Below are 15863 nucleotides of genomic sequence, written 5' to 3'. Positions count from 1 at the left end.
GCAAGTCCATATGTGCGGCTCATGGAAACCTAAAAAAATACATAAAAAGGTGTGTTGGGTAAGATTTGAACAGATCAAGTCAACATCAAGTTTGGGGCGAGTTTTTAACTGATAATCCAGCCATTTAGCCAGGAAAGAAAATGTTCCAACGGTTTGGGCAAGCTTCAAAATAATTTTATTTTTGTTAGGGAAAGATTCTTTCCTCTTTTTTTTCCCCTTTCGATGTACCATCAATTTCCAAGTTATTTCTGCACTTGTTGGTGTAAGATGCTAGCTAGCTGAAATGAAAGACGATTGATAGATAGATAGAATATCTAAAGTGAATTTAATTCTGGAACCTAACATATTTCCAAGAAGAGGGGTTGTGGTTTCTTGATTTATGCAATTATTGTCCATAGTAGACAATCTCCCGTCTCAATCTTTATTTTGTACTCTCTTTTTTTTAACTTTATTAATGCATGTATGACAGACCTCCCACCTTTTGCTCCCTTTTCTTCTTTTTTTATAGCAACCGGGGCTAGCTGTATTTAATTTTCTAACAATTAATTGCTAGTTGTCTAGCTCGATGCCTTCTTAACAGAGGGTTTAAATGGAAGATGCTTTTTGTTAATGGGATCAAGCTATGCAGCATCACTTCGTACTCTATGATCATATATATACCAGATTAATTAGCAATGTTATATATATTTGAGGCGTTCATTAATTATATAAAGTTGGAGTAATTCTGCTTAACTCTCCCTCTTGAACGGTTCTCTTCTGCCTCTCCCAAATAACGTTGATCTATTGACAATTAATGAAAAGAAGACAAAGCAAAAAGTATGTTGCAGTAAGTTGTATTGATGCCATGCTAGCTAAAGCAAAGACATTGGGGTCTTTAGCTTGCCTTTTCGTATAGCTGTAAGGAATGGCAACCATCTAAATTAGTAAAAGTTGAACCTTTTTTTTTTCTCTCTTCTCGTTGTTTGATCAGATTATTCCTCATAACAAGTCCCCTTTTGATGATTCCAACATATCCATGTGCTTGCTGCTCTATAAACCTTCCAAATTCAAACCTATGCCATGGCTACATCTTTTCACTACTTTTTCTATTTCCCTGATTCCACTTTCAATTTTCTATCTTTTCCTCATCTTAGACCTGTATGTTTTTGCAACTACTCGGTTAGCCCAAAAATAAACAAAGTCTTTGTGCATATTTGGCGCTGTTATAATAGCTTTTGTGATTGTAGTTTAAAAAAAATAGATTTAAGTAAATACTTTTAGTTGCTATTTTTAAAAAAAAAAATTAAAAATATATATTTGATTAAAAATATTACGAATTTAGTTTTTTTTCATGTAAAATAAGTGAAAAGTATATATTCATGAATGAAAAACATGTTATTTTAACTTACACAAAACTAAGATTTGAAACATAATTATATGTGGGACCCAATATAAAAAATAAAATCTATTTAATTAATCAAATTATTTTTTCTTTATTGTTGAAAAAAAAATTACCACAATATTAAATAATCTTTAAGTTACATATAGCTAGTCAAGAATACTATTTGTTGCTACTGCTCAGTTTCAAAGAAGTATAGTATAATGTAGGTATCCACGCTATACTAAGGATCAAGTCAATTTTCAACCAACAACAATGTTTTTAAAGAAGAAGAAAAAAATGTAAGACCGGTCAATGAATCAAACCCCTTTATGTTTTGTCTTCAGACAAAACTCAAAACGCAAGTGTGTCCCATGGAACAAAAACACGGGCTAATTATTTTTTAAAGCTTAGCTCAATTTAATTTGTGTTTGGGCTAAAATTGTGAGCTTGCTCAGTTAAAAATAAATAAATAAAGAGATTTAATTTTCATAAATATATAGATTGAGATAAACATATTTTTCATGATAAAAAGATTAAATTAAAATAATTCATTTATCATGAAGAAATTAAATTATGATATGATTAAAAACTAAAATGAGTCATTATATTTTTAGTTAAGAAAGAGAGTGATACTGGGGAAAGTTTTAGGGAAGGAAAAAGTATTTTCCATCACCACCTTTTCTTTTTCAAATACGCATCCCAAGATTCCTTCACTCTTATTTCGTAGGGAAATACCTTCCTAATGAATTTCCTTACCATAAAAAATGTTAAATAAGAAAAAAGTTGGATTTTTTATTAGTCTTTTATGTTATTCCACATGAATATATCTTTTTAGGTGTGTGTATGCGAAGAAAATCATAATGTGTGTAATGGTGATCCCAAAATTTGATTGAGTGGTCAAGAAATTAAGGTTAATTATAACCTCCCTTCATTGTTGAGTTTGAATCTTAAACCATCATTTATAAAAATTTATGATCTCCTTCAATATATCAGCTTGACATTTTGGAAGAAAATATTTGCTAAAAAATAATATAAATCATATTTTAGGATCTCACCTAATAGCTTAAGCTTTTAGGTTGAGATAGTTCTGTGACATGATATCAGAGCCTTGATAATCAAGCAATCACGAGTTCAAATCTCATCATCCTCATTTATTTTATAAAAATTAAGCACAAGATAATGTGGGCTTGTGCAAGTTTCAAGCCCAAATGACTTTCATTTAAGGGGATGTGTTAGAAAATAATATAAATTATTTCTTAGGGCCTCATCTAATAGTTTAAGCTTTTGGGTTGAGATGGTTCTGTGACAATATTGATGTGTGAAGAATTTATTTCTTGAAAAATATATAAGATTAATGTGAAATTATATTTTTTTAAAAAATGTATGAAGAAAAACAAGGAAAAAAATTATTCCAGAGAAGGGAGACAAACTTTTTCTTACTAGGGAAATCATATTGATAAGGTAATTATTTTATCAATTGTATATAAATATATTTGAAAATGTTAATCACCTCTCTTCCATTAATTATGAGACGAATTAAACTCAACAAGAAGATCATGCATTTTCAAGCACATCTACAAGATGTGCTGCTCAAGCTTCAAATTAAAGTGAGGTAATTAAAAAATTCAATTGTTCCATGTAATTAATTACACTACATGCTTAAGCAAGATCAACGTGGAAACTTCTTCCTTCAAACATACTGCAAGACAAAAGAATAAAGAGAGAAAGATGCGTGGAAGAAGAATTACATAATTGTATTTCCTTACTTTACTTGAGCAACACTGTTACATCATGCTACTATATATATTACAATTCTTTATTAAAAAATCTTATCATTAAGAATGCAATGAATGATAAGATATATACTTAATTCCTAGAATATCTGTTGTAGATATTGTTGTTACCCATTTTTGAACCCCACATGCTGAAGATGGTGTGTACCCCTTTTGAACCAAGTGCAGGAGTGCAACTCATGTTTGATGGAAAATTAACAAAAGTGAAGGAGAAAGAAATATTTTTTTCGAACCTTGTTTGAGTTGTTTTCTACTCTTTTATCCTCCCCTTTGCAGCCAAAAGCCTTAGTTTTTTTTAAGCTAATATGGAGTCTTTATATAAATCCCTCAGAATTTGCATTTTTTTTTAAAAAAAAAATTTGTTGTTGTCGCAATTTTTTGTTCCAACTTAGACTCTAATTCTGACTTGGTTTTGTACAATATCTGATCATCTTAACTATATTCTGTCACTCATGACATGTTGAAAAATTGACCTACACCTTTATTAGGTCCTAGGGATCACTATTCTTAGGGCAGACTCTCAGTCAGATTTGGATGTTCGGCATTGTCAGATCAAGAACCTTTTTGACCAATCAGATTCCTGCCAGATTCTGTTATCTAAGAAGATTTTATCTCACTTTGAATCCTTCATCAAAGTTGTAGTCCGGGACACGTAGATGAATTTGGGCTTTTGAATTGCTTGATTTTGATATCAGAAGCTCAAGATATTCTTATTTGAAATCTAGCATGAAAACATAAAATCTTGCCGCAAGAAGGTTTCCACTCGAGTTTGGTTGCAATTCTGTTATTCAAAATGAATTTGTCTCATTTGATATCCTTCATGAAAGTTGTATCTCTACAAGTGTAGATGAATTTGGGACTTTTCAATCGCTTAATTTTGATATCAAAAGCTCATAATATTCCTATTTGAATATCTAACGTGAAAGTAGAGAATTATACCGCGAGAAGGATCCTAACTCGAGTTTTGCACTAAAGACTCTATTTTCATCATAAATTTTGTTGATTTGTTCTTAAGTCATACTCTAAGTCATATCGGGATGCTCGGCATTGTTAGTTTTTGAATTAGATCAGGAGACCCTTTTTTACCAACCAGATTACTGTCAGATTCTGTTCTCTAAAACAACTTTATCTCACTTTGAATCCTTCATCAAAGTTGAATTTGTGGACATGTAGATAAATCTAGGCTTTTGAATCACTTGATTTGAATATCAAAAGCTCAAGATATTCTTGTTTGAATATCTAGCATGAAAGCAGGGATTCCTGCCGCAAGAAGGATTTTTGCCCAAGTTTGCAGGGACACAATTGCAAGATACTTAAAATTTGAAGACCAATTGTAGGCCAATTTGAAGCCCGTTTTTGGACCAAGGACCAAATGGAAAAGGTGTTAAAATAAGGAAGTTGATTGAAGAGAAAATTAGAAGGAATTTTGTCGGAGGAAGAAATTGAAGAAACCATGTTTTTATCTGCATAGCTAGCCCATTTCTTTTTCTTTCATTTTTATCTGCAATTTCCTGTTTGGTGTCCATGTTTCTCTCACTTGAATGGAGAGCTACAGACCACTTTTTTATTACCTCATTTCAAAGAGAGCAATTGGTGCTTCATGGTCATAGCTATGGAAGGAAAGAAAGGAGTTGTACCACCCTTTGATCAATGGAAACTAATTGTTGAAATCAGAATAGAAATCAGAATATTTCAATTTTCTTTTTGCATTTTTTTACTGCAAATCAGTAGGGATTTGCATCCTAGAATTAATGCATTGAATCTTTCCTAAATAGAGATATATTAGATTATATATAAGCCCCTCTAATGACCTAGGGGGAGAGGAGGAGAAACAGAGGTAAAAAAAAAAAAAAAAAGATGATAAAAGAGAAGAGAAACAAGAAAAGAAGCAGGGACTGCCTTCCGGGTTGCTCCTTTTTTTGCAAATAAAATCTACAGAATAGGGGAGAAGAAAGTGCAGATAACCAGTAAGAGAGAGGGACGAAGATTGCAGAGGTTAAAACTCAGGAGAGGAACAGAGAATAGGGGGGACGAGCTGGAACAGACGGCAACACTGATCGACTAGCCAGCAAGCCTTCAACAACGTTGCAGCTCCTTTGTCTTCCTTCAAATAGGGGAGAAGAAAGTGCAGATAACCAGTAGAGAGAGAGGAATGAAGATTTAAGAGGTTAAAACTCAGGAGACGAACATAGAATAGGGGGAAAGAGCTGGAACAAACGACAACACTGATTGACTAGCCAACAAGCCTTCAACAGCGTTGCAACTCCTTCATCTTCCTCCAAGTCTGTTCTTTTCACCTCTTTACATGCATTTAAATTTGTGTTTGTACTGTTCAAGTGAAATGTAATTCACTCGAACAATAGCCGAGTCTTCTTTAAATGCATTTTCCCTCTTGAATAGTGTCTTGGCATGTGAATGCATCATCCATGTACAAGCATGGTTTATCATTTGTAGCATTGGAGTGTTTGTTTTAAAAAAGCATGCAATGGTTTATCATTTATGCTTAAGCACTGGAGTGTTTGTTGTAAAAAAAATGTTTTCTTGTGTGTTGCATACAACCAATATCCTAACATGTTTTGAACGCTTTTTTTTTCATATATATAAAATATTGGAAGTTTTTAAAATATATTTTCACATGGATTTCTTAAATGCAACAAAGATTATTTTCTTGCATTTCTGGATTTTATAACATGTTTGTAAAACTCCAAAGGATATTGGCCAATATTCTAAAAAAATAAAAAATAAAAAATCTTATTTTGGGGGGGAATTTGTCTACTATTCACTGTTAATATTTGGATAAAGAAATCTCAAATGGATGAAAATATCCAAAATATTATTGAGAATAACTTGTTATTATTCACTGTTAATATTTGGATAAAAAAACCCTAAGTGGTAAATATCCAACATAATTTTCTAGGAATAATAAGTGATCACACATCCTTGAAAGAAGCCTTGATTATAATTGAGGACATTTCAATTTTTTATTCCATAGTTTACGAGTCGTGAGAGTATAAAACACTATATAAAAATCGGCTTTTAAAGTGCTCTAAATTTTTAAATTTTTGTCCCTCCTCCTTGCGATTTACGAGTTGCAAACTCTTGAAATACTAAGGGAAAAATAAGCTTTTAAAGCACATGAAATCTCCTTAGATTTCTATCTTAATAAATGTAGTTTGAATCAAACCTAGAAAAACTGATGGGATTAGAAAACACCAACACCATAGCAATTATAAAGCAAACCAAACACCAAGCAGCTTACCTTAGGTAGGGCGTTCTAGAGGTGCTAATACCTTCCCTTTACGCAACCGGTCCCTTGCCTTAGAATCTCTAAAAGACCAGTTAGGATTTCTAGTAACCAAAATACTAGGTGGCAACTCCTTTACACAATATAAACAAAAAAACCCAAAATTAATCAAGGGTCGCCACGCTTTGCCGCGAGGGTTCGACAGATATGATCATAATTATCTTTAGTATCAGTAATCTCTTATGCAAATATGATTAAAGATCACAATTATCTTCAGTATCAGTGATCCCTGATTATGATAGTAATCCATGATCATGATTATCTTCAATATCAGTATTATCTTTAGTAGATATGATATTATCTTCAGTATCAATAATCACTAATCATGATTATCTTTAGTATCAGTCATAATCTCTTGTGCAGATATGACTAGAGATCATGATTATCTTCAATATCAATGATCCCTAATCATGATAGTAATCCATGATCATGTTTATCTTTAATATCAGTATTATTTTCAGTAAATTTGATAATATCTTCAACACACCCCCGCAATCTTAACAGGAGGTTACGAACGTTGAGATTGGAGCACAGAATATTGAACCGTGCAGTAGAGAGTGGTTTTGTAAGGAGATCGGCTAGCTGATCACGACTAGACAAAAAATTGACAATCAATTTATTTTAAGAAACAAGATCTCTGACGAAGTAAAAATCAATCTCAATGTGTTTTGTGCGTGCTTGAAACACTAGATTGGAGGATAGATACCTGGCACCAATATTATCACACCAAAGAATGGGACTTTGAGATAGGTGTAAACCAAGTTTTGCAACTAAAAATTATAACCATTGGAGTTCAGCTGTAGTGTCTGTGAGAGCCTTGTATTTAGCCTCGGTACTGCTATAAGAAACTATAGCCTGTTGTTTGCTATGCTAGGAAATTAAATTTGAGCCAAGAAACACATAGTAGGCACCAACAGATTGACGATCATCTATGTCCCCTACCCAATCTACATCAGAGAACGCCTGAAATGTGAAGGAGCTGCTGCAAGCCAATAGTAAATAGTAGGAGATGGAGTATTTAAGATAGCGCAGGATTCTCTTTACACATATCCAGTGGGATTGTTTTGGTTTATGCATGAACTTGCTAACGATGAACGATGAAAGAAATATCAAGCTGAGTGAATTAGAGATAATGAAGGCCGCCAACAATGCTTTTGTACAGGGTAGGATCATCAAATTGTGCAGTATCAGTGGTTGTCAATTCCACAATGGTGGACATTGGAGTGGAACACGGCTTGGCACCATCCATTTTGGATTTTGTAAAAAGGTTAACAATGTATTTGCATTGAGTGAGATAGAGTCTTGTAGCATCATGGATAGCTTCAATGCCTAAGAAAAAACTGAGAAGGCCAAGATTAGTGATAGAAAATTCCTTATGTAGCTAATGAATGATAAATGTGACAACAGCAGCATTAGAACCAATGATGATAATCTCATCAACATAAATGAGGATGTATATGATGCTGGAGGTGCCAATGTGCACAAAGAGTGACAAGTCCACCTTATTGCCCACAAAGCCGAATTGTATCAACACAACATCAAAGAGGGGAAAACCATTGGCGAGGCGCCATTTTAAGGCCATATAAGGAGCGTTTGAGCTTACAGAGATGATCAGGAAACTGAGGATGTTTGAAGCTTGGAGGTTGATCCATGTAAACCACTTCTGTTAAATTATCGTGGAGAAATGCATTTTGGACATCCACCTGACGAACTGTCCAATTGTTGTAGACTGTAATGGATAAAACAAGCTAAATAGTTGCAGGTTTTACAACTAGACTGTAAATTTCATGAAAATCCACCCCTAGCTGCTGATGGTAACCATTAGCAACCAGTCAAGACTTATATCTTTCAATGGAGCCATCAGCTTTCCTTTTAATCTTGAAAATCCAGCGACAGCCAATGATATTAAGATGGCATGATGGAGGAACCAGTTCCCAGGTTTGATTGCGAAGCAAGGCATCAAATTCATAATTCATCGTAGATCGCCAGTGACAAGGTTTGAAGGCTTCAATAAATGAGGTAAGTTCTTTGCAGGAGGGAGAGGTAGAAACATCCAGTGCTTAGGGCAAAGGATATAAAGTGTGTCCATCAAGGGTTCTTTTTGGTTTGGAAATGTGATTTTTAGATCTGGTAACCATCGAATGAGTATTTGAAATAGCTGAGATTATGGCTATTGGATTCGGAACTGATATGGAAGGGGAAGCAAGGGTAGTATCTGCTAATGGTTGAGGTGCCAGCTCTGGAGTTGAAAAAGATGCTTGCAGATAGGAGTCAATGTGTGGCGATGGTGAAGTTGCGCATGTACCTGCAGATGTTAGTGACAAGGAAGAAATAATATTTGAAAATGGAACTACTGTGGAGTTTGTGTCTGGACAAATAGAAGGGTGGTGATCATGATCTCTTTAGTATCAGTGATCCCTGATTATGATAGTAGTCCTAGATCATGATTATCTTCAATATCAATATTATCTTCAATAGATATGATATTATCTTCAGTATCAATAATCATTGATCATGATTATCTTCAGTATCAGTAATAATCTCTTGTGCATATATGATCAGAGATCACGATTATCTTCAGTATTAGTGACCCCTGATCATGATAGTAATCCCTGATCATGTTTATTTTTAGTATCAGTATTATCTTTAGTAGATTTGATAATATCTTCAACATGTCAAAGAACCATCTGAACCCAAAAGCTTAAGCTTTAGGTGAGGTTCTAGGATATGATTTATATTAGTCTCTAACATACCCCCTCAAGTGAAAGCCTTTTGGGCTTGAAACTTGCACAAATTTATTTTACCTTGTGCTTAATTTTTATCAAATAAATAGGGGTGGTGAGATTCGAACTTGTGACCACTTGGTCATCAAGGCTCTAATACCATGCAAGATAAAAGAATAAAGAAAGAAAGATATGTGTGAAAGAAGAATTACATAATTGTATTTCCTTACTTGAGCAATACTGTTACATCATGGTCCTATATATATTACAATTCTTGATTTAAAAATCGTATCATTAAGAATGCAATGAATGATAAGACATACACTTAATTCCTGGAATAGTTGTTGTAGATATGATCACAATTATCTTCAGTATTAGTAATTTCTTATGCAGATACGATCAGAGATCACGATTATCTTTAGTATCAGTGATCCCTGATTATGATAGTAATCCATGATCATGATTATTTTTAGTACCAATATTATCTTCAGTATCAATAATTACCGATCATAATTATCTTCAGTATCAGTAATAATCTCTTGTGCACATATGATTAGAGATCATGATTATCTTCAGTATTAGTGATCCTTGATCATAATAGCAATCTCTGATCATGTTTATCTTCAATATCAGTGTTATCTTCAGTAGATTTGATAATATCTTCAACACATACACACCTCACCTAAATGTGTCAAACTCCATGCTTAATTTGGTCAATGTAAGGAAGATTAATTGCCTTGACCAATAATTGTTTACTCATTAGCGATTAATAATTAAGAGCCAAGCACACAAAAGCATCTCTTCTAGGGCCATGACTTCAATACAATATCATTCATGCATCAAAGAATAAATGGTTTCTACTTTATGGAAAAAGAGGATATATAGATGGTACATATGAAAGTGAGAAGGAGAAAAAAAGGGATCAAATTGGCAAGTTGATCGGAGGTGTGAACAAATAAAATGGTAATGAATTATGAATGCTTGAAATTATAAAGGAGATGAAAAATGCTAGGAAGGAAGGACCCCCCCGAGAAAATTAGGTATTCGACAACTAACAAAGTTAATTTAAGTTGCGGACCACATTCTTTATGCTTTGCCCTTAAGTTTTACCAAAACAGTACCAGAGAGCTAAGAGGGTCAAGATCTCTCTCTCTCTCTCTCTCTCTCTCTCTCTCTCTCTCTCTCTCTCTCTCTCTCTCTGATATTTCATCATGCCATTCCTATGTATTATCAATAACGGTGACCCTTGAATTCTCCAGTCTAGATTCTCCACTAAGACATATATACCTTCCTTAGCCAACCAAACCCTCCCTTCCCTCCTACGTGCTATAAATTCAATACAGAGGCCTAGCATTCCTCATCTCAAAACCAGCAACTACTACTTGTGAACACACTAGCTAGCTAGCTACAGCTACTTCTTACTTAAGCCTTAATCCCCTACTCATCACTTCATCAAATCATGGTTGGCAACAAGCAAAAGAAGTCCTCTTTCTTCAGCTTTTTCAAGGGTAGATGGCCTCGACGAACAGGTGACGATGCATCCTATGCTAATGACGATGATGGAATGAGTGCAAGAAAAATCCTGCCTTTCGACGACGACAAAGGTCCACTTGTCTCTGTGAAGCCCGACCCCCGTATCGACTCCAAAGCTTCTGTTTTCATTGCCAACTTCCATGCAGCTCGAATCTCAGAATCTGAACGCCAAATCTTTCAGCAAGCAGCTGGGAATGCAGCTTAACGTAGCAAGACGGTGTCCAGCTATGTGCCTAATTGTCAACTTGTTAAATTATGATCCATATTGATCAAAATGTCCATATTGTACTATCATTTGTTTAAATCTATGTTTATGTATTCTTAATTCAGTAGTTTGTCTCATGAATCCAAAGTAATTAATAATGGAAGTTTGCTTATAAAAAAAAAATTGTTATTAATTAAATGTAGCACTCTTGTTTCATGCACACGCCTTAATTATTCTCTTCTCTATTATAATCTGTTTCGTTAATCTCTTTTCAAGAATTAATCATTAGTGGGAGCTCTGTGGTAATGCAACTATCATGTTCGGGAGGCTCAAATTTACTAACAGCGTTGAAGGTATCTTTGAACAACAAAAGTACAAATATATACACTTTAAGACGAACCTTTTAAATTTATGAACAAATATACTTTTCCACTTAATCTCTATGGTTAATGTCATGCAGCATGTTATTGATGATTATTTAAGTCAGAATATATATGTAAGGGAAAAAAATTCAAAAATAAAACCCAGGTTAGGAAGTGCATATTTGACCTAAAAATTGTTCCATGTTATTTTGTATAATTTTTGGCTGAAAATTGTTCCAGGTTAGGGTCAACATATGTCTAAGGTGGGTTTTTGGCTAAAAATCCAGTTTTTTGGGCTAGCCTAAATGGCTGGACAAAATAATTTTTTTTAGGAAAAACTTCTTGTTCTTTTTTTTTTTTTTTTCCTTTTATGTACCATCATTTGTTCCCCAGATGTTTTAAACATACAAGTAAATACTTGTATACAAGTTTCCATGCATATAGCTATGATTTTTCTAACAAAAAAAAAAGTTATTTGAGGAACATGGAACTCTCCAATACTTATGTTAATATATTTATGTAAAGTGAAATAATATACATAAGATAAAAAATAAAATCAAAGTTGAAGAGTGCATATTTGACCAAATCTTGTTTGGTCTGGCTTCCAATGGCGTAGCTCTAGGTGGCTTTGGCTAGTATTGGTTGGTTTTTATGGTCTTTAACTAGTTTTTTTTATGGCTTTTGGTTGGCTTTCAAGGTTGTACTTGCTAGGAATCGCTCCAAATTGTATGTATGGCTGCACATTTGTCTGGCTTTTATGGTCTAAAATGTCATGGATGAGATTTTATTTTCCTTGTTTGCATAGTAACTGGGTGTATTTATACACTTAGGTTTTGAGATTTCTTTATGAAGAAGAGATTGTATTATTGGTGGAGAAATTGGTTGGTCATCCATTAAAGAAAAAATAGTGTCTAATACAATTTAATTATCTTTTTTTTTTCATAGGAAAAAACCATCAAGTAGTTATAATTGCTTGTTTGTTAGTGCCATGCATGTTATTAATGATTTTTTGTTATTATCATAGAAAATGGTATTTATCCTAGGTAGAAAAGGCTCATGTGAGTATAATTAAATTATATGCAAGTTTGTATGTGTGGCTCATGTAAACCTAAAAAAATACATAAAAGGGTGTGTTAGGTAAGATTGAACAGACCAAGTCAACACCAAGTTTGGGGCAAGTTTTTAACTGAAAATCCAACCATTTAGCAAGGAAAGAAAATGTTCCAATGGTTTGGGCAAGCTTCAAAGAATGGAAAAAATAATTTTAATTTTGTTAGGGAAAGATTCTAATATAAGGAGATTCTGATTGAAGACTATAACAATAGGAAAAAGTCGTTGCAAATTGAATAACCGTTACAATCACACGCACCATTTTAGCTACATCCAATACGCATCACTTTTAACTTTAATATGCACCGTTTAAATAACTGTAATCAAGAAGGGACAAGAACTTATTCTCACCTTCCATTATGCCTATATAAGGAGATAGTTGTAACAGACAAAAAAAAATGTAATATAGAAGGAAATATATTTTGTCCTCTCCCTCTATGTCCTAAATTCTATCCTTATCTTCCTCATTCTGTTAGATTCTTCACAATTCGTTTATCCCCTCATCAAGTGGAATCAAAGCTTTTATCTTCGGACCTTAACAATGGCTCATGACACTAGGTCTCAAGATACGAAAAAGTTGGAAAGGGCGATAGCAATAGCTAACAAGGAACAAGGCCAATGGAATGATAAGATGGCAAAACTGCTAGAACAACAAGGACAACAGCAGTTGTCCAGTGACACCTGACTCTTAAGGTTGGAGGAGCTCATTTCAGGTATTTCCCTTCAATAAAATACCTTATTGCAGAAACTGCAGCTAACTAGAGGGGAGACCAACTCTAACTAGGAGTATGTGCACAACAGTCAATAAAGAGTGATCTTCAGGAATGACTAGTAGCATGGTGGACACTACAAGTTCCATCAGCCTAAGCGTGATTTTCCATCTTTTGAAGGGGAAGACGTCCATAAATGGTTGTACAAATGCAACCAATATTTTGAGATGGAAGTCCCTGACGCTGAGAAACTCAAACTTGCATCTTATTACTTGGATGGTATAGCGTTATATTAGCATCAAAACTTCATGGGTAGCAATGGTGGCTAGATAGTGACCTGGAAGGAATATGTGGAAGCCCTTTGTGGAAGGTTTGGTGGCCATAAAGACCCTTTAGAGGAGTTAAAAGATCTAAAACAAGAAGGTGATTTGGAGACTTACATCAGAGACTTCAACATCCTGTGGAATAGAGCTGAGATTGATGAAAGGTACACCCTAATCTTCTTCCTCGGGGGACTTGAGACAAAAATAAAAATTTTGGTAAAAATATTTGAACTAGAATCCCTTAAGCAAGCTTATAACATGTCCCGTCTATAAGAAAACACTAACCTCTACAAGAAATTCCATAAATGGCAAATCAGACACCCAACCTTATCTTTTAGCAACAACCAGGCACCTACACAGCAACAACCTTCTTACAAATCTAATAAATTCCATGAGTCAACCTCACAACTCTCTACACTGCCAGGGTTACTACCCACCCCTCAGACACACATTGGTACTCAACCTAAGAGAAGGCCCACCAAAACTTTTAGGAGCACTGAAATGGAAAAAAGAAGAGCAAAGGGTTTGTGTTTTTGGTGTGACGAAAAGGTTACCTCAGGGCATAAATGCATAACAAGAAAGTTTTTTTCCATATGCTTAGTGGGAGATGATGAGGGAGATGAAGAAAATAAAGTTGAGTGTGGGATGGAAATTGAGGTATTGGAAGGCACAGACCCGCACATTTCCATGAAAGCGTTAAAAGGGGTTCCAGGGTGATGCACTCTCAAGGTGACAGGTCGAGTGGTCAAACTACATGTCATAACCTAATTTTTAACCATTATTATTTTATTTTATTTACCGAAAGTGATAATAAAAAATGAATGATGAAACGAAATGAAAAAAATGATGATAAAAAAAGTAAAAATGAAATGAATGAAGAAAACTAAAATTTGGGTTAAAGGCAACATGATTAGAAGTTTTGAGCCTTAATTGAGTGTGGAATTAATTTAATTATTGAAATCAAGGGTTTAATTAGAGAGTTGACAAGTTTTAGACTTAATTGAGGTTGTAATTAATTTAATTGATTCAATCAAGAGTTTAATTAGAGAATTGATAAGTTTTTGAGACTTAATTGAGCTTGGAATTAATTTTAATTAATCCAATCAAGGTTTAATTGAAGAATTGACAAGTGAGACTTAATTAAGCTTGGAAATTAATTTAATAATATCAAGGGTGGAGAATTGATAAGTTTTTAGCTAGAACTTGTAATTTAATTTTCTAACAATTAATTCCTGGGAAGGGATTGTCTCCTAGCTGGACAAAGTAAATCAGGTTTCCAACTTTTAACCTTAACTTAAGGGAGGAGACTTAATATAAATGGAAGATGTAACTTTTGAATGTTACAATACATACACCGTTTTAGCTACATCCAATATGCACTGTTTAAATAACTGTATCTATGAGAACTTATTTTCACCTTCCATTATGCCTATATAAGGAGACAGAAAACACATGTAATATAGAAGGAAATATTATACAGTCCTAAATTCTCTCATTATCTTCCTCATTATGTTAGGCAATGTCAATTTCCAAGTTATGCACTTGTTGGTGTAAGATGCTAGCTAGCTGAAATGAAAGACGGAGATAATTCTGCTTAACTCTCCCTCTTGAACGGTTCTCTTCTGCCTCTCCCAAATAACGTTGATATATTGATAATTAATGAAAAGAAGACAAAGCAAAACGTATGTTGCAGTAAGTTGTATTGATGCCATGCTAGCTAAAGCAAAGACATTGGGGTCTTTACCTTGCTTTTTTGTGTAGCTGCAAGGAATGGCAACCATCTATATTAGTAAAAAGAAAAAGAAAAAGTAGAACCCTTTTTTTTCTCCTCTCGTTGTTTGATCAGATTATTCCTCATAACAAGTCCCCTTTTGATGATTCCCCCACATGCATGTGCTTGCTGCTCTATAAACCTTCCAAATTCAAACCTATGCCTTATTTCATGCACACACCTTATTCTCTTCTCTATTATAATCTGTTTCGTTGATCTCTTTTCAAGAATTAATCATTAGTGGGACCTCTGTAGCGATACAACTATCATGTTCGCGAGGCTCAAATTTACTAACAGCGTTGAAGGTATCTTTGAACAACAAAGGTACAAATATACTTTAAGAGGAACCTTTTAAATTTATGAACCAGCTGCAGTTCATTAATAAACAACATATACACACTGCATGTAATTATTCTCTTCTTCTTCTTGATGGTCACTCACCTTCCACTTATTTTCTCTCTCTCTGTCTCTCTCAAAGACGGTTAATCAATTCCTTATCATTTCTAATGAAGCTGTGAAGAAACTTCACATATAAATTTAGTTTTTCATTGCTGGGTTGATGAGCTTTGATAAGTGGCTGTTATTCGTTTGACAAAAAAGCAAGTCATTTGAGGAACAGAAAACCCTCTAATACTCAAGTCAGAATATATATATATATATATATATATA

Source organism: Populus alba, chromosome 13 (assembly GCF_005239225.2).
Source record: "Populus alba chromosome 13, ASM523922v2, whole genome shotgun sequence".
NCBI lineage: Eukaryota > Viridiplantae > Streptophyta > Magnoliopsida > Malpighiales > Salicaceae > Populus > Populus alba.
This window is presented reverse-complemented; position numbering follows the sequence as displayed.